The 19,350-nt window shown below is 31.7% G+C and overlaps 2 long non-coding RNA genes across 5 annotated transcripts; one reads left to right on the top strand and one right to left on the bottom strand.

Annotated features, from left to right (window-relative positions):
• Positions 1–1,131: 1,131 nt before the first annotated feature.
• LOC145581231 (uncharacterized) lies at positions 1,132–2,353 on the bottom strand. The gene is made up of 3 exons (XR_014099612.1): positions 1,958–2,353; positions 1,702–1,851; positions 1,132–1,620 (listed from the first exon to the last, which is right to left on the bottom strand). It is a non-coding gene; the product is annotated as an uncharacterized LOC145581231 (long non-coding RNA).
• A 13,055-nt stretch (positions 2,354–15,408) lies between these two features.
• LOC145581212 (uncharacterized) lies at positions 15,409–18,191 on the top strand. 4 transcript variants are annotated; one of them, XR_014099610.1, is made up of 5 exons: positions 15,409–15,549; positions 16,141–16,203; positions 16,513–16,578; positions 17,219–17,364; positions 17,919–18,191. It is a non-coding gene; the product is annotated as an uncharacterized LOC145581212 (long non-coding RNA). The 4 variants fall into 4 exon arrangements; XR_014099608.1 differs by having other exon boundaries at positions 16,141–16,313; positions 17,219–17,346; XR_014099607.1 differs by having other exon boundaries at positions 16,141–16,313.
• Positions 18,192–19,350: the final 1,159 nt, after the last annotated feature.

The following is a 19,350-nucleotide window of genomic DNA, read 5'->3' as shown; positions in this document are numbered from 1 at the left end:
TTTTTTTTCTTTTTTTTTTTTTTTTGGTAACATTTGTTTATTCATGAAACGAATGAGAAAGTCGGAATTTATTATCACTTTTTAAGTGTCAAAAGAAATCTACGTAAAATGATTTAGTGTGATTAAAAGATAAATAGCATCATGAAATTTACATAATACACCAGGGTGTACCATGAGCATGGTACACTTTGCCTTCCACGTTGGATTTTACATCAAAAAAAAAAATATTTAAAAATAAAAACTTCCACAATTCATGCTAGCATGAAAAAAAAAAAAAAAAAAAAAAAAACTTCCACAATTCATGCGTGATTATCTCCATTGTTGTAACTTCCACAATTTAAATTGCACCAGGTTTTCAACTTTAATTATGGAGAGAGAATGTTTTGTTAATTTAAAATTAAAAAAAAATTAAAATTTATTAACATAAACAAAAAGTCCTAAAATAGCATCTAGTAAAAATTGAAATTACATAACCTACATTTTGGTAATCTAAACCACACTCCCATGATTTGTTTCCATTATAAGTTTCCATGTGACGCATGGTATATATGCCACAATCAACTTCATTATTCACAGTTTGCCAGGGCATTGTAAACAACCTCACAGTGTACGATGACATTTTTTCATGAAGTTTAATATTTTTCCGTCCAAGGTACATTGTAAACGCCTTCAACTGTAAAAAAAAAAATAAATTAAAAAAAAAGTCAAAAAAAAAGCAACAGTTTTTAAAGATTACTGAAAATGTGTCAGAAATAGTCATTAAGCAAAATTTTGGATATATCTTACTATTTGTTCCGGAAAGTCCTTATATTTTTTTGCCATGTCCATACCATCTGGAATTGGACTACTATCAATAATCTCGATTGTTCTTGATTTAGTGTTGACGACCAAAACATAATAATGATCAAACGCGTACACGGGAAAGAAGAACTGAATCATTAAAAAATATGAGTTATGGTTTGATATTTTAAAAGTACTATAAACAAATATATATATCAAAAGAACATGCTTCCTAAATAAAAAGAACATGCGTTCTAAATCAAAAGAACATGCTTTCTAAATGAAAAGAACATACCTTCTAATTAAAGAGAACATGCGTACTAAATGAAAAGAACATACATTCTAATTAAAGAGAACATGCGTTCTAATTACATAGAACATGCTAGTTGAAAAAAATAATATACATTTTTATAAAAACCTTACCAATTGGAAACCTTTGACTGACTTCATCTTATTATAAACCAACCAATCATCAATTGCTTCCTCAAACTTTTGTTGTTTCAACATAGGAGTGGCAACTTGACTATCATCTTTGTAAGCATCATTCATGCATAAGTAATTCTAAGCAAACATAATAAAAAATTGAATTTAAAAAAAAAAATACAACAAAATAAATTGATCATTACATCTGTGGATAAAATAAATCAAAAAATTAATTAACCAATACTTACAAATGCACTATTTGGGATGAAAATTCTCTTCTCATTTGATACAGAATTTTTATAATTAAGGTTAAACGACCAAGCATCCACAATTTCAATGAATATGCCCACATCATGACCAAGTGATTTGATTATCTCTCTTGTTATCATTGTATGACCATCATCATACAATAATTCCCTGAATCATTAAAATAATTTCAATAACTTATAAATTCTAAAAGAAATGCTGATCGAAAATATGATATAGAGGAAAGCTTACTCATCATCCAAATGTTGATCATATGCATATTCCAAAATAGCATTTTGGAGGTCGTCCGATTGTTCTAGTAGATGCGAGTATCTAGCCAAATACGGTGACTTGAATACATGTGCCAACTTTCTCAATCTTTTTGAAACTTTTGGTGATTGCCTAAATAAAATAAATGTTAAAAAAAAAAAAAAACCCACACCAGATAATGATGAAGAATAAAAACATTGAAAAACAGAATAGACAATTAACATAAAAGAACATGTACCGATTATGAACATCAATTTCCCCTCTTTTTCCATAGTCCTTCTCATATTTTTCTTTTCCTTTTTCTGCCATTACCTTTTTTCCTTTTTCTGATTCATTTTCCTCACGATCTTCAGTCTCTCTTCCTTGGACACTAAAAGCACACAAATACAATGTAAATAACAAACAAACAAAAAGAAAAAATATATTGGCAAAGGTCACAATAAGTACATAGATATCAACTAAAGAAAACATAATAAAAAGTACATCACGCATAATATAAAGAACATTATTGATTTTAACAACATATACCGCTATAAAAGAACATCATTTATATTGAAAAGGAACGTAAGTTATTTTTCACTCTGCGAAAGAGTAACTTAAGCTTAATAATAATACAATATATAATCAACTACAACAACATACATGCTCTAACATAAACCCAACAATTTAAATAAAAATAAGAATGTGAAATAATTAGTTACTCGGTCTTTTCAATATCAATTATTGGATCGCTAGACACATTTTCAACATCATCAAGGTGTATATGTAAATCATATGATGGTTCATCCACTAGAGCAGTTTGTGGTGTCTTCCATATGCCCCTGTTTTCTTCTTGCTTTCCATTCACATCTTGGGGTTGTACACCGTCACTCATCACCACGGTCTTGACAACATCGTCAATTATATTCCCAAACCAATCTGAAGCGAACAAGTCAGTGTCCTGACTCAAAATTGAAGCTCCTTCCACACGTTGATTTTGTGTGAATTGTTGTAATTCAGAAGGCAATTTTGCACCGGCACACTTAGACCACATGGCTGTAACATTGTAGATTGTGGTCTCCTCAACTAATGGAGTTGTATGGAACCTCTCACCTACTCTCAACAGATTGGATAGGTTGAGAAAATCATTGGCTATCCTCTCTGTTGCCTCTCGGAGCATTTCATTATATTCCTGAAATGTAAACAAGCATTCTGATATGGGCCATTCACAATCTATAAAAAGAACAAAGATTTAAATTAAAAGGAACATATACTTGACGATTTGATGGGACATTTTGCTGTTTAGGTTGTTGCTGTTGATCTTGTTGTTGATGCTGTTTATCTCCTGGATGTTGTTGCTGTTGGGCTTGTTGTTGGGATTGTTGTTGTGCTCGTTCTTCCTCTTCTCCAGATTGTCGTTGTGCTTGGTCTTCCTCTTCTCCACTTTGTAGTTGTTGCTCTTCATGCAAAACACCTCCCTCGACGTCTTGAACTCCAATAAGATCCTGTGGTATTGGGATGTCCACGACATCTGGTCTCGGAATTCTGTCCAACACTTTGCCAAGCCCAAACCCAGGCCCTAATTCTTCAACAATGCGTTTCTTGACGACGTCTTGTCTCCACTCTTTCACTAATGGGAATTCTCTAGGCATAAACGACGTATGCTTTTGGAGTCGATCGAAATAACATATATGCATCACATTTTTAACATTAAATATGACATCAACAACAAAAACTAATTGCACAAACAATGTAAGCACTACACACATATTGTGATTAAACTAGTTGACAAAACATGTCATGCATTACCATAAGAAATGGCAATGGCCCAGCAAAGAATGTTTTCGGTTTTTTCCTCCACTTGATTGTCCACTCTATCAAACTCTCTATTGCATAAGAAGACCAATCATATTCTGGAATCTTCTTGGTGTCGGTCGTTGTGCTCAAAAATCTATTAAAAAAGAACATCATTAACACAAAATAAATGAACAAATCATAGAATTACAAACAACATACAACATGCACGAAAAGAACATATTATGTAATCAAAATGAACATACTATAATAATGAAATTTTCATATTACATGAAAAGAAAAAGCTATATAAACCAAATAAGCTTATACACATTAAAATTAAGAATATAATAATATAATATAATAAAAAAGAACAATGCAATTATTTAAATATTGTTGTTTACCTAGATTTTTTACCTTAGATAAAGTTGTGTGCTTGTCACAGACTTAATACATGAATTGACAACTAAAACAAGGAAGCTCCTTCGCCAGTCATCATCAAGTGGAGTTGTTTCCAAGCATAGATGTATTGCCAAGTCCGTCAAAGTAGGCACTCGACCGCCATGATAACCCTTGAATTGCCTTACCAATTCATCATACTCCTTTTCACCGGGCTTAGCTTCTACTATTTTTTTTCCTCCTAATGGTACTCCATATACCAGATGGACATCAATTGCCTCGATACTTAAAACCTGATTTCTACCACAAACTATGCACATCTCATTAATCTCCAATTTATCTACCAGCATAGTAGCAAACTCGGGTGAATTCTTTGGTAGATCAAGGTGTAAAAATCAACCAAACCCCATGTTCTTTATTGCTTGCAGCTTATGCACTTGATTTTCTAAAGCAACCACCAAGTTCATTAAGGGTTGTATTGTATGCCTAGGCTTCACAACACCTCTACCATGAACATTGGATTTGTTCTCCTCATCCTCTTCTTCATCCTCATCTATTTTTGCTTTCTTTTTTCTACAAGTAGGTTTCACTTTTAACACCTCCTTTGGTATAACAACTAGTGATGATGCCGTACCTGATTGGAAAGCTGATTGTGTAACACCTACCATAGGTTTCTCAACAACCTCAAGGCTAGCCACTTCAATTGGTGCCCTCCTCTTCTTTAGCACCAATTTGTTTTCTTTTGGAGCAACATCTTTGAGTGCCTCGCTAGTAGCTGGATTCATTGGATCTGCATCACCTTCTTTTCTTTGTTTAGGATCACCTTTCTTACTGACAAAAAGAACATTGTATAATAATTTAAAGAACATACTTAATATTCATTAAGAACATCATATATAATTCATATGTACTTTGTGATTTGACAAATGTTAATTAAAAAAGTGCATATGAATTATATTTGAGAACATATAATTAATAAATAAAGTACATTTTTCATACATTAATACCTTTTTTTAGTAGCTATTTGCTTAAATCGATAATCTATTTTCTTTTTTGGCAGAGCCTGTTCTTGAGGTTGTGATGCCTTTTCGGATTTGATTGCATTGGGTACAACTTCGTCAACTCTGTATGACAGACTTACAAAATGAGATCTTGAATGAAAAAGGGATATATAGTGGTCATATAAATCTTAGCTTACTAGTTGATTTTTATTTTCAGCTTTAATTTAATAAAGTGATCTCAAAATCAATTCATACTGAACCTATCTCAATCATAACACTAATCACACTAAAATCAGATTTTATGGAATATGAGCATACAAATTCACCACACAAGTAGCTAAATAAGTAATACAGGATCAAAACACAAGGTGTGGACTATCTTGATAATGGATTCCAATATCCATATCAAGATCAATCACCGCAATAAAAATTCACTCATCTCAATATATAACTCCATGTCTCCATGGATTAAACGTCACTTTTCATTTCAACTTAAACTCAATTCTTTAATATTTTTTAAATTAGTTTAACTAACCAAATCAAGCTTATCAACAACTACACAGAGCAAGAATATCAAAGAACATGTACTCTTTTTAAAAAGAATATTATAACAAGACATAAAACAATATTATAAAAGAACATATACTTTTCCCCAAAAAAAATCATCATCACATTACAAAGAAAAATTAAAGAAAAACAATTAAAGAACATCAACATCTCACAAAGTAAACTTACGCCTAACTATAAGGCTTTAGATCATTAGTATTTTAATGACCCTACCAACAACAAAATCCACCATTTCTAATATATTACTGTGAACAAAACAACATGCAAAGTCTAAAAAGTAATAATTTTATCTTACTTGGAACTATCATCCATATTGTTTATGGATATTAAGACTGTCGGGTCCACAATTGGAACTATGTCATCTACACCGACTGCACTTTTGCTACTTTTTTTAAGCAAAAAATTAGCAATAGGTAGCTCGTCCTCATCATCTTCTTGTCCTACACTGATAAACAACCACAAGTATAAAAAACAAACACATCAGATCCAATAACAAAATATAAAAACAATTAAAAAAAAATAAACACACCACCAATAACAACGTTCAAAATATTCACAAAAACTAAAATTGTTTAAAAAAAAAAAAAAAAACCTATTCTGTCGATCATCTAGTTGTTCTTCTCGGACCACGAATTGTTCTTCAATACCTGGTTCTTCACGACTCATAGTAGCTTCACTACTTTGATTCCAAAAAAACCCAAAAACCAAGCACAATTAACGAATAAAAAAAATCAATTTCAATGCTACTAATACAAAATTACGGAATAAAAAAAGCATTAGATGAGTACAATTACTACTTACCTTTCACATAATTCGGCCATAAAATCAAATTTTAAAATTCCACTAGGGTTCTTAGATGAGAAAGCAGAGAGAATATTTTGAATAGAGAGAGAAAATTTTTAGAGAGAGAAACGACTTTTAGGGAAATGATATCAACCAAAAGATTTTTTTACAATTACTGTGGGCCATACGGGGGTAACTTTTCAAAATTCAGTAAAAACTACCTCCTAAATAGACGCATTCTTTTCCACATTGTATAATGTACTTTTTAAACAACATGTTCTTTATTACTTAACATAATGTTCTCTCCGCCTTTTATATTGTTGATTGGGCTATGCGTTTTACATAATAAAGGTTGTCGTTTTGGGCCGGGTGTACCATGCTCATGGTACACCCGGGTGTACCAATCAATAATTAATAGCATCATGTGAAAAGTAGATGCATTTTATTTTTTCTTCTTTTTGGTCCCACAACATTCTTCATATTTTACAAAAAGGAAGAATTCGTATGTGGAAGTGGAATATTTCAACTCATGAGATAAGAACATATAATAAGAAACAGGGTAGTACATAATTTGTGCAAATATTGTTGTGTTGTTGTTAATAATCATAATTAAATACAGATCCAATGATAATTAAGACTAATTCTTACCAAATTTTCCACTTTTGTTGTAAAATCAGGGAAGACACAATGTTGGTGCTGAACCCATTGCTGTCCAAATTAAGTCCAGTATCATAGGCCGTAATGTTGGTGCTGGTTCTGGACGATTTTCAAGGTTTGTCCTTGTGTTTACTCCAGGATTATTTCATTCACAACTCACAATTTCTAATGATCAGAACATGCACTTGTATTGCACGGGTTTTGATGCTATAGTGTATTTGTTTACTTTTACATGTTTTGTCAATAAAACAAGTGGGGAAGGGCTTTCACAATTTCAGGTGAACATGCACAACCTAGCTTCAAATTTAGTTAGATTTACTCATACAGAATCATTTGTATCATTATTTACCGCAGTTGATGGATCTAAGCATCTGATGAGTTAGTTGTCTTATGAGGGCGACCAACAAACAATAATAATTGCATTTTTAGTAGTAGAAAGGTAGCAGCTAAGCTAGTTTGATCATCTGATTTGTTTTATATATACACATGAAGCTATCTGATATCTTGTTTTAGTTTTCTTTGAATTGATACACTCAAATTTGTGAATTTTCAGGAGAATGGGCACTAGTTGATAAATGTCTCGGCGTTAGTCTTGTCAACCAGTTTGATATCAATGAAGTGTTAATTTGGAGCTTTGGTCAGAGCAAAGGCCTGTTTCTAAGCATATCACACGAATACAAGGTGAAAATGACTTAGTACCTTGTATCTTCTCAGTTGTCGCACAAAAAGCAGGAAAACGATAGATCCAGATATCAATTTATGCTCGCAGCCTGTGCATCCAGATAATGTAAAATGAAAAGTGTGTTTGTAGAATGAGGAATAAACTTAAGCTCGCTGTTGATAAAATGAATATTATTGTACCCAGAGTTGCATCAATGTCTCTGACATATATAATACCAAGTAATAACTATTACTGTGATAGCCTTTTGAATCATTTCATACTATTCGCGTGGTTTGTCATACGGGTTCAGTCAAGGAGGAAAAAAGGGGAGTTATCCACTTTTAAGCTAAATAGGAGGCACCATTGTAAAACTTGGGAGAAATAGGCTCACCAAGTTTGATATGTGTTCATCCATTTTGGAAGACCTGTTATGATTCACCTATCTTATTCCAGTAGGTTATACTAGTTCATGTCTTTAGCTTTTAATTTAGACAATATGTATGTGTCTTTAGCTTGCTATATATGTTAGTGGGTAACATTATTGTACTCCGCATTTATGTAATTCAGCGAATTTATTTCTACGCAAGTATATAATATAAATGTTCTACGGATTAAAATTAAAGTTTTTATTAAGGTGCATGTATATATCAATGTACTAGTAGCCTATCAAAAGTAATAAGAGTCTACCGATTTGATCTTATTAGTTCTCTAAAGAATATCGAGTATTGACCTTGATCAAGGCCCACATTTGTGATTTAATAACATGTTAATGTTAATATTAATTCACAAAAGTCAATTTTTTTTTACGAAGGATTCAATTGCATATATTGAAAAGTTGTTTAAGGAAAAACAATAATAACGAGGCCTATTAATTAAGACCTTTGCAAATTACAATAACAAAGCTATGATGAGCAACACTTGCTCTTTGAGGCTTGTGTTTTGGAGCCTAGTTTTTTTTTTTAGCTTAGTTAAATTAGCATGGAGCAACATATGGTTAAAAAAAAAAAAAAAAAAAAAAAAAAAAAAAAAACCATTTTTACGAGGTAAGAAATATACATAATATTCTTACATTTTTATATAATACTAGATGGAGCCCGTGCGATGCACGGTATGTTTGAATTATTTAAAACATTTTTTAAATTTATGTGTTAAAATTTATTACATATTTAGATAATATTCCTAATATCAAAAGATAATATTTTATATCTAATTAGTTTAAACTTAAAAATTTCATTCGTTAATTTTGCTTACGTGGCATTTGAATTATTCAATTTTAAAATAAAATAAAAATCTCTTACTTGATTGGATACAACTAAAATTTAAAATCTTACATGGCGCGCTTAAAAAATTAAATCCTACGTGGGTCTCTAAAAACTCGGGAAAAAACTCCCCTTTATATATATATATATTAGATTCTTTGGAAATACTGTAAGCAGTATCTATAAGATGTACAAAGAAAATCAACAATATATACCAGTATTTGTTAAAAATAGAATCTTGATAATCCTACATTATTATGGCATGCATAATAATAATACTAGGAAATAATATTGCCAGGCCATAATAGTATCTTTAAGATGCATAGTGGAAATAAATAATATATTAACAATCCTTTCAAATATCTTCTAAAATTAAAATTAACAGCCAATTTATATAATTGATTCAATTCCTTAATTTGCAATGACAAACATTATTTTGACAAGCAATTGAAATCACAAAGATTATAAAATCATATCATATCAATTATATAGAGGAGATCAGATCAAATAAGATATATTATTATTTTGCGAGCTAAGAAAATCTTAACGTTCCATAATTACAAACAAAATGCACCTATAAATAATTCGAGTTGAATATATGCAAGATGTACTCATTAATACTATCATTTACTCTCTATTCAATCAATTCAACAACAAAAACAATAATGGCATCAAGCACTTTTATTTTTTCAGTTGTCATCGTTTTCTCTCTTTTGATTATTGCAAATTGTAAGTCCCACTTTTATTTAATTATTATATTTTCGTGTTGTTTGAATATCTAGGTTTATAGCAATTATAATTATTCTAATTAATTAGCTATATATAATAATTCGATTTAATTCAATAAACAATAATATAGACTTGGTTTTTACTACATACTATAATTTTCTCATAATTTGTTTTCCCATAATTTGTAAATGTATAGGTGATGAAACTAAGTTGAATAACGCTGGAGATGAAGTTGGATTAATGAAGTTGATGATGAGCAGGAAAGCAAAAGTAGTTCCTGAGGGTGAAGTAATTGGCTGCACAAAAAAACAATGTGGTGCTGATACATGCTGGTGTTGTTTGGATGAGGCATGTTATAAAAACAAATCAGACTGCCAGAAAGATTGGGACACCAAACGTTGTCAAAACTAATTTTTTTTATTTATCCTTGATATATGATACTCCGTAATTGATAAATAATACTACCTTCGCTCCAAATTACTTGCAACTTTGAAATATTACGGAGTTTTTTTTTTTTTTAAATAAAATATTATGGAGTATTATACAATAATATATACTTTTATCTTATTGATTTAATTATTTGAGTTATAATTCGTGATGAGATATGTCTTCTATGGTTTATTGGCGTTTGCATCCTTATTTCGATTGTTTTACTTATTTTCAATTGTTGTTCTTAAATCTAGGGTTTCAATCAAATCCCATAATTATACTCCGTATACTCGTATTACAATAGTATGGTTCAACCTTAAACTCAAAAAATTATGATGGGATGTAGGTATAATTCTTATTATGAATTGATTTAAGTATGTATTACAATGGTCTTTTCTGATCTCAAGATTAGAATTTCGGTGCTTGGTTTGTTGGATTCAAACTAGTCGCAATTTTTATTACGGAGTACCAATGCTACCGTTCACTCCTACGGTCCTACTCCATTATAATTATATAATATAAATTATACTCTTGTTTTTAAATACTTGCTCCACTTTTCTTTTTCGGCCGTTTTTAAATACTTACTTATTTCCTTATTTGGAAAACTTTAATAATATTTAATTTATTTTTCTCACCTACTTGACATAACATAAGTCATATTTTATTAATTTCATATTATCTCTCCTCCCATTCTCTCCACTACTTTTGCTTTTTACTATTTTTTATTCTTCCACCCACCCCACTACCACATACGAAGTATTTATTACTTTGGAGAAACGAATCAAGTATTTAAAAACGGAGGGAGTAATATACAATATACGTAGTACATAGTACTTTAAAGGTTATACTATATGTTGCACGAAACGGGATGAGAGATGGCAAAATTAAAATTTCAAAAAACCGTATAAATTTTTTTGTCGTATCCATGTACCATAAATGTAATAAAGTTTTTTTTTTAAAAGTTACCATTAAAAAAAATAATAAAATAAAATAAAATTGTGTACTACTAGTACCACTTAAAGCGAAAAAAAAAAAGCGGAAGTGACTTCTACACCTACTGGACTCAATGGAGTGCATAATTGCATATACACTTCTATTGTAAGTGAACCAAAAAAAAAAAAAAAAAAAAAAAAAGGAGATTCGAAGAAAGAGAAATAAAAGGAGAAGATGAAGCAGAACAGAGATAAAAGAAAGAGAAACAGTTAGAGGTCCGGTCGCCGGTGTCGGGGTGTTAGAGAATTGGGGAAAATCGAAATTCAGGTTCGTAATTCACTAATTTCGCAGTTAATTGTTGGAGTAAATGATCCTATTTTACATGTTTTTTTTTTTTGGAAAATCTTAGGAAAATTACATGTTTTAATTATTTTGAAATTCATGATACTATTAAGCTATATTCTCTTGGAGAAAATGATCCTATTTGTGAATTGTGCATTATATTGAGTATTACGAGTAGTATGTTGTTATGTGAGTAATGCATAGATGTTATACTTGTACAGGGGAGCAACTAACGCTTTGCTTTTTCATGGATAGGACAAAGAAAACAATTTTAGTCAATTCAACGCTTAGGAAAAACAAATTAAGTCAATCATTATTATTCTCTTTGCTGTTATGAAATTTAGATTTTCATCACAAATATAATTTCTTTTTTCGTCACTTCATTATTAGTTCATTGTTTATTTCTTATACGTACGTGTAATCTTTGAATAATGTTTTAACTTACGATCCTCCCATATATATTTACTCGTGAATCATGATAGGATCGATGAATGATATCATAGGCCGTCCAGGGACGATAGTTAGCCTGATACTCAGGCTAGCACATTTTCTTTGTGTACTTACTGCCGTTACTCTTATAGCTACGTCCCCATCTACGCAAATTTCACTATTCAGTAAAGCAAACATCAGGTAATAATAATATTGCTAGCTTAATTTGTTCCATTCATGAATTCGATTAATTGGTTTTGTAATTGTTATTTTTTTTTTTTTTTTTTTTTTTGTTTCTAATTTTGTGTTTAGTGCTATAAAAATGATTATCGGGCTAGTATGCCTGCAACAGACAATTAGCCTGGTAGCTGCATGCGTGGACATTTTCACACTGATCAAGAAGTTTGATTTGCGATTGAGTCCTAGACTTCTGATGAAAATCTTCATCATCGATGTGGTATTTACTGACCTTTAATTTGTATACGATTAAGATACCTTAATTGAGAGTGAGGGATAGCTCAAGTGGTTAGAGCTTCCCTCCCGATCCTATGAGGACCTGGGATCGATTCTCACCCCGCCCTTGTGGCTCTCTAAACACCAAAAAAAAAAATACCTTAATTAAGATTGAATGACTAACAATACAGCAACTTTGGTACGTACAGGTGACATGTCATTTGTCGTTAGCAGCAGCAGGTGCATCAGCAGGAAGATATGTGTTCTATGCTTATGTTGCAGATGTTTGCAGCAAGTACGACATTCCTGGTTCGAGTTGTACTGTTTATTGGTTGGCAACAAGGTTTTTACTAGCTAGTTGCTTCTTTACTTTCTTATCTACCCTTAGTGGCTTCCTAATTGTAACCTCTGATAACATAGTTAACAATTAATTCTAACTTAATATGAATTAGAATTTAGATGTTACAACTTTACACAGTTTGATTAGAATAATTTGAGTGTTAGATCATTCTATCTTAGGAGTTTATTTTCAGTCAATTGTGTTTGGTTGCTTCTAGGTTGAGCTTGCATTGGGTTAATACCTTGCTTAAAAGCTTTGTAATCTATGTAATACAATGGGTGCAAGCTCTTTGAGTAGTTTAACTTCCTTGTTAATCTCATGTATATTTTGTTTGTTGCCTTAGTCTTATATGTTGAATACCGACGACTGAGTATATGAAATTAGTAAAATATTACTCGGTACAAAATAACCCACAAAGTGCAATGTTTTCCCTTCCCATGTCTACTTTTATAAACGCAAATTAACCCACAAAGTGCAAAGTTACATCGTACCATGATAAGGATAAAGATTTAACTTTTGCTATTTTTCAAAAAAAAAAAAAAAAAATAAAGGATTTAAATTTGCTAAAAATGCTAATATTCTTTTACAATACCATGACTCCCAATGAGCCTTCCCACACTCTATGAAATGCATCTATGAAAGCAAAGCTATCCCACCAATTAAAAAGCAAAGCTATCCCACTAATACCATTGCACACTAGGACGGCAGCTTTTGGTACTAATATCACTCAAGCCCTTAGTTTAGTACCAATGAAATTCTACAAAAGAATACATGTCAAGTACCAATGCCAGCCATACATGACTTTTAGTTTAGTTCAGTATCAATTTTACATGATTCATGTCAAATGAAATTATGAAATTTGTATCAAACTACGAGTATTATATTGGTTGTGCACTTGTGCTTTGCTAAGTTGTACTAAGATTAATTTATTGATTTAATGTCATGGTTCACTTACAAACGAATTCATGATTTCATATCTACCGATCTGCTGAAGTGATAAATTAGTTAATCTCGTTTGGTTGCTTATTATAACTAAACATATTTTGATCATTAATTTAGTCAAATTGTCGTTATATGATTTTAGTATTTGATAGAGCTGTCAATTCGGATAAACAGGTCGGGTTTTGGTCGGTTAAGAGTGGGTCAGGTCAACTCGGGTTAGGAATAATAATGCTTTGATCAACAATAATAAGGTGGTCTAAATTGCATTTAAGGTGATTTGAAATCGGGTTAGGAATAATTTGGGTTGAATTTAGGTCGGGTCAATAACAAGTCGTGTTACTTTCGAGTTGAGTTAGTAACAGATCGGGTAGAATTTTTGGGTCGGGTAAGTAACAGGCCTGGTAAAATTCGGGTCGGGTCAATAACAAGTCGGGTTAATTTGGGTCAGGTCAATAACAAGTCGGGTTGATTTCGGGTCGAGTTTGTTACATGTTGGGTTAATTCGAGTCGGGTTAGGAACGGGTCGAGTTGAATTCAGGTCAGGTTAGTAACAAGTCGGGTTAAATTCAGGTTTTGACGGGTTAGAGTCAATTTCGGTTCAAGTCGGGTTCGGTGCAAGTTAATTAAATTGGTCTTTGTAAACTGGTAAATCGGTGCAAGTTGTAAACCGGTAAATTGGCCGTTTAAAGGCAAATTGGATGGTTCCACCCACCCAATTGGACTCCCAGAGAGTATTAGGGACCATGATAAATATTTCAGCAATTTTTATTGCGGGCGAAAAAAGTCAAAATTTTCCAAAATTGAAGGCAAATGTCCACGCTTTTTGAGAAATTTTTGAGGTTTCGGGGCCCGGTGTCGTAAAGTCTAAAGATTTTAGGGAACATCCGGGGGTCATAAAATGCCGTTTGGAACCATATATGATCATTATATGTTGTCATAGATGTTCGTGGTAAGCTTGAGTTAATGAAAATCGGAGCAAGTTGTAAACCGGTAAATTGGTCGTTTAAAGGCAAATTGGATGGTTCCACCCACCCAATTGGACTCTCGGAGGGTATTAGGGACCATGGTAAATATTTCGGCAATTTTTATTTACGTGCAAAAAAAAGTCAAAAAATTCCAAAATTGAATGATAATATCCACACTTTTGAGAAATTTTTTAGGTTTAGGGGCCCGGTGTCGAAAAGCTTTGAGATTTTAGGGGATACATCTCAGGGTCATATAATACTGTTTTAAACTATAAATGATCATTATATGTTGTCATAAATGTTAATGGTAGGCTTGAGTTAATATATGAAATCGGTGCAAGTTGTAAACTGGTACTTTGCCATTTAAAAGAAAATTGGATGGTTCTACCCATCTAATTGGACTCTTGGAGGGTATTAGGGACCATGGTAAATATTTCGTCAATTTTTATTTACAAGCGAAAAAAGTAAAAAAATTTCCAAAATTTAAGGCTAATATCCACGTTTTTTTGAGAAATTTTGGAGGTTTCGAGGCTCGGTGACGAAAATCCTTGAGATTTTAGGGAATACATCTCAAGGTCATATAATGTCGTTTGGAACCTTTATGATCATTATGTGTTGTCATAAATGTTCGTGATAGGCTTGAGTTAATGAAATTTGTACAAGTTGTAAACCTGTAAATTGGCCGTTTCACTACACCAAAAACTAGATTAGAGATCGCAAAATATAGAACGGTTACCAAAGATAGGCGTTCTCCAGAAGAATATAGAACGTATTTGCATAAGAGGCGTTCTGTAAGTTAATTCATATGGAACGGTTAGCTTAGTTAACCGTTCTCTATTTCTTTCACCCAAATAATTAAAAATAATAATTAATTATTATAGAGGATATAGAACGGTCATCTTGATAACCGTTTTGTATTTTTTTAATTATTTTTTAGGAATTTACCCCAAATTAATCAAAGGCGGCTTTTTCACTTTCACTTCCATTCCACTAAATAATTCCTTTGCTTGATATTCTTAAAGAAATACTCCATACTTCTTGTTAACTGCTTCAAGTTACCGAAAACCTCCAATTGCATGCACCACCACTTACTATTTGCCGTGCCGCCGCTCCACCGCCGCACAATGTCTGCAGCACCACTACTTCGCTGAGCCACCATTACATTGAGGTAGGTTCGAATTTTATTTGTCATAGAGTAATTGAATTTTGATAATTTGTCAATCTAACCACATGAACCATTCGAAATATGAAGGAAACATAATTAAATTCATAGTTTTCATCTATCAAATTAATTTGCAATTCGAATTTAGGTGATTGAAAAAAAAAATCAAAGTTCTAGTTTTAGGGATAAATTCAATCGATTGTTTGTATGTTAATATTTCAGCCGAATTGCAGTAAGTTGAATCAAATTACCCTTAATTTTGTCGAATTTACATTTATTTCAATAGTAATAAAAATAATTTTAGCCAAATAATCTTACCTAAGTTCAATTTAGAACCCTAATCAGATAAAGAAAGAGGGGTAGGGGAAATTGATTACCACTGGATTATTGTGCTACATTAATTGTAAATAATTTGTAATATATTTTAGAAAATATTGATTCGCTTTGCTTTTCTTTCATAAAAGGGTTGGTTATGAGATCTTGTGATTGAAACTATGCAATGATAAAATCTGATTCTAGTAATGTATAAGACTAGTCATGGTTTTTACCATGCTTACAATGATGAGTAAGGAGTGTGTTTTTGTGGAATTGGTGTAGCTGATTGTGAAGAGAGAAGAGAAGGGAATCATAACATGTGGACTGTGGTACTGTTAAAGACGAGTGAGCACCTTATTTGTGCACTAACTTTGGCAAGTTCTCCTTTATCTGTTTCTGTAAAGGAGGCTTATGTCCTGCATTTGCATGCTTATGCAACTCTTACATCACCTCAGGTTTCATTTTCAGTATCATGCCCTCTTTTTTCAGTTTTTTTTAAGACCTCCTTTATGTCAAAAACTTCTTTCTCTGTATGCACCAGTCCCTCCTCGTCTTGATCTGCAAGTAGATGTTCTATAGTCCGTGCTTTCGGAATTATAACTTTTGAGTGTTGTGTTTCCAACATTTTTCATCTTAGTATTACCATCTATTCAGGGCTCAAGCATCCCGAAGAATAAAAAACAAAGCTCTTCTTCAGAGGCAAAGAAGGAAAAGAAAAAGGTTTTACTTATATTGTTTTATTTTATATATTCTCTTTTATTTTTTTCTAACATTGGATGATGTAGTCAAGAAAAGCCTTTGTATTTATGGGGCTTTAACTTGTTTGCTTGCATCACGGTGGTTCTCTCTGAGGTATGGTCTGTAGTTGGATATATGTTAGAAGCATTGTTCCTAGCTCTTCTAGGGGCTCATCTCAAGAGTTGTGTTTCTCTAGATTTCCCTATTCTGACGTAATTAATGACTGGAGCTTTCTTCATTTGCTTTCCGAGTCTCCAAATGCTTCCTTATTATAGTACACTTTCCTGTAGTGACTGGATACTACTGAGAATTATTACATCTATTTCAGATTCTAGATGCTGTTAATTGAGTTTTCTCATTAGCAGCTTTAATGAAATGAAGTACTGAACTTCTATCTTGCATCCCGCAGTAATTTACTTCTATATCTGTTATGGAACTTAGTAATTAATGATCATGTCTCTGTCAAATTTACTAATTTCTCTTTATCAATAAGTTTATGTTTCTTGTTTGAAAGTAATAAACAGAAAACTTTGTGCCGGTTGCTTCATTTTAAAATTTTTGTTTTGTTTTAGTAATTAAACTTTTGAGGTAACACATTCTTTTTGCTAATTTAATTTTGCAGCAGAATAAAAGGAAGAAACCAGCAGAAATGGACAAGAAACTTGGTGTCAAGTGATTAAAACTTACTACTATCGTGAAATAAAAAATTATTGCTTCTGTCGCCATTATCTCATGGGAAGATGCCAAGAGGTGGTTATATATCGCTATGTGAGTTTTTTTTCTCCTGTTCAATTTTTATTTGAAATTAGATTGATAGATTATTTATTTTCACATTTGAATCATTAGCATGCAGCTACATGTTTTATTTTGTTTACTTGCATTTGGTGGGTTATATAATTTTTACTATCACAATTGATTTTAAGTTATATATTGTGTATCTTCTGTCTTGATCTGCAAGTGGATGCTCTATAGTCCATGCTTCCGGGCTTATAACTTTTCTATCAGTAACTGCTTATTTCTTAAGATCGTCATGATTTCCCTTAAATATCTGTTTAGGTTGTTTGTAAGATGTATATATACTATTATATTCTTTCACTAATTGTGGTGTGGCATTGACAGAAACTATTATGCACATGGCTGTTATGAGTCTTGAGAGCAGCCTTTTTTTTTTTTTTTTTGATAAGATTGAGAGCAGCCTTTTTGGTATCAGCTGTTCTTCTTCAATTAGATCAAAAAAGATATACTTATTTATATTTAATTAGATGAATTTATTGTGTATATTATTAACTACTAATATGTATGTATTTTACATTGTTTTGTAGTATTTAAAGCAAGTTTTCCTACATATTCTCAACAAATGATCGACGAGCTTAGGGAAAGGTGGATTTCATATGTTACGGATATTATCAACCAAATGACGACGACAATGATATATCTGAATTGTAGATCAATATGGTATTGGTATATCTAAGCATAATTTTTTTAAATCAACATTAATTAGAAATGTGTTTTGATATTTAACTCACGTATTTATTTGTATAGAACAAATTTTGGATGAATGATTCAATTTAATTGTGGTTGGATGTTTTAAATTATATATATGAAGCATATTTTGATGTCTTTCGTCGTATTTGGAAATATTTTTGTTAATTTTATTATACTGAAGTTTATATTGCACGCATACAAGATCATGAGTTTATTTTACATAGGAAATGTGTAATTTTTCTTACAGGATAAATTTACAAGATAAAATACAGGAATACAACATATACAAGTCTAAAAATGAAATACAAAAATAATGCAAATTATCAAAATACAGGAATAATACAAGATAAAATACGTACATGGGTAATTTGAATTATCACATATATATATGGTTGGATTTTTTTTTTTTTTTTAAAAAAAAGCATTAAAGAACTGTTATCTAACTTAACCGTTCTCTATTGTAATGCATTATAGAACGGTTAAGTGGCCTAAACCGTTCTATTTTCCTTCCTTAGTGTACGATTTTAAGAAGGGAAAAGAGAACGGTTGTGACTAACAACCGTTCTCTATTTGTACATATATAAAACGCCTAAACGACCCGTTCTCTATACTTTATACATCGCTTAGCAGAAGAACGCCCCTAAGGCGATCTATAACGCCTATAATAACAGTTCTCTAAGGCCTTTTTTGTAGTAGTGTTTAAAGGCAAATTGGATGGTTCCACCAAGCCAATTGAACTCCCGGAGGGTATTAGAGACCATGGTAAACCTTTCGGCAATTTTTATTCACGGGTGAAAAAAAGTAAAAAAAATTCCAAAATTGATAGCTAATATCCACGCTTTTTGAGAATTTTTAAGGTTTCAAGGCTCAGTGTCGAAAAAGCTTGAGATATTAGGGGATAAATCTCGAGGTCATACAATGCTGTTTTGAACCATATATGATCATTATATGTTATCGTAAATGTTCGTGGTAGGCTTGAGTTTATGAAATCGGTTCAAGTTGTAAACTGGTAAATTGACCGTTTAAAGGAAAATTGGATGGTTCCACCCACCCAATTAGACTCTCGGAGAATATAAGGGACCATGGTAAACATTTCGACAATTTTTATTTATGGGTGAAAATAAAGTCGAAAAATTCCAAAATTAAAGGCTAAAATCCACGCTTTTTGAAAAAGTTTGGAGGTTTCAGGGCCTGGTGTCAAAAATCCTTGATATTTTTGGGGATACATCTCAGAGTCATATAATGTCGTTTGGAACCATATATGATCAT

The sequence above is a fragment of the Chenopodium album genome, chromosome 2, assembly GCF_948465745.1.
Source record: "Chenopodium album chromosome 2, dcCheAlbu1.1, whole genome shotgun sequence".
NCBI classification, from domain to species: Eukaryota; Viridiplantae; Streptophyta; class Magnoliopsida; order Caryophyllales; family Amaranthaceae; genus Chenopodium; species Chenopodium album.
The sequence above is the reverse complement of the archived record's forward strand: the minus strand, read 5'-3'. Positions and strand labels throughout refer to the sequence as shown.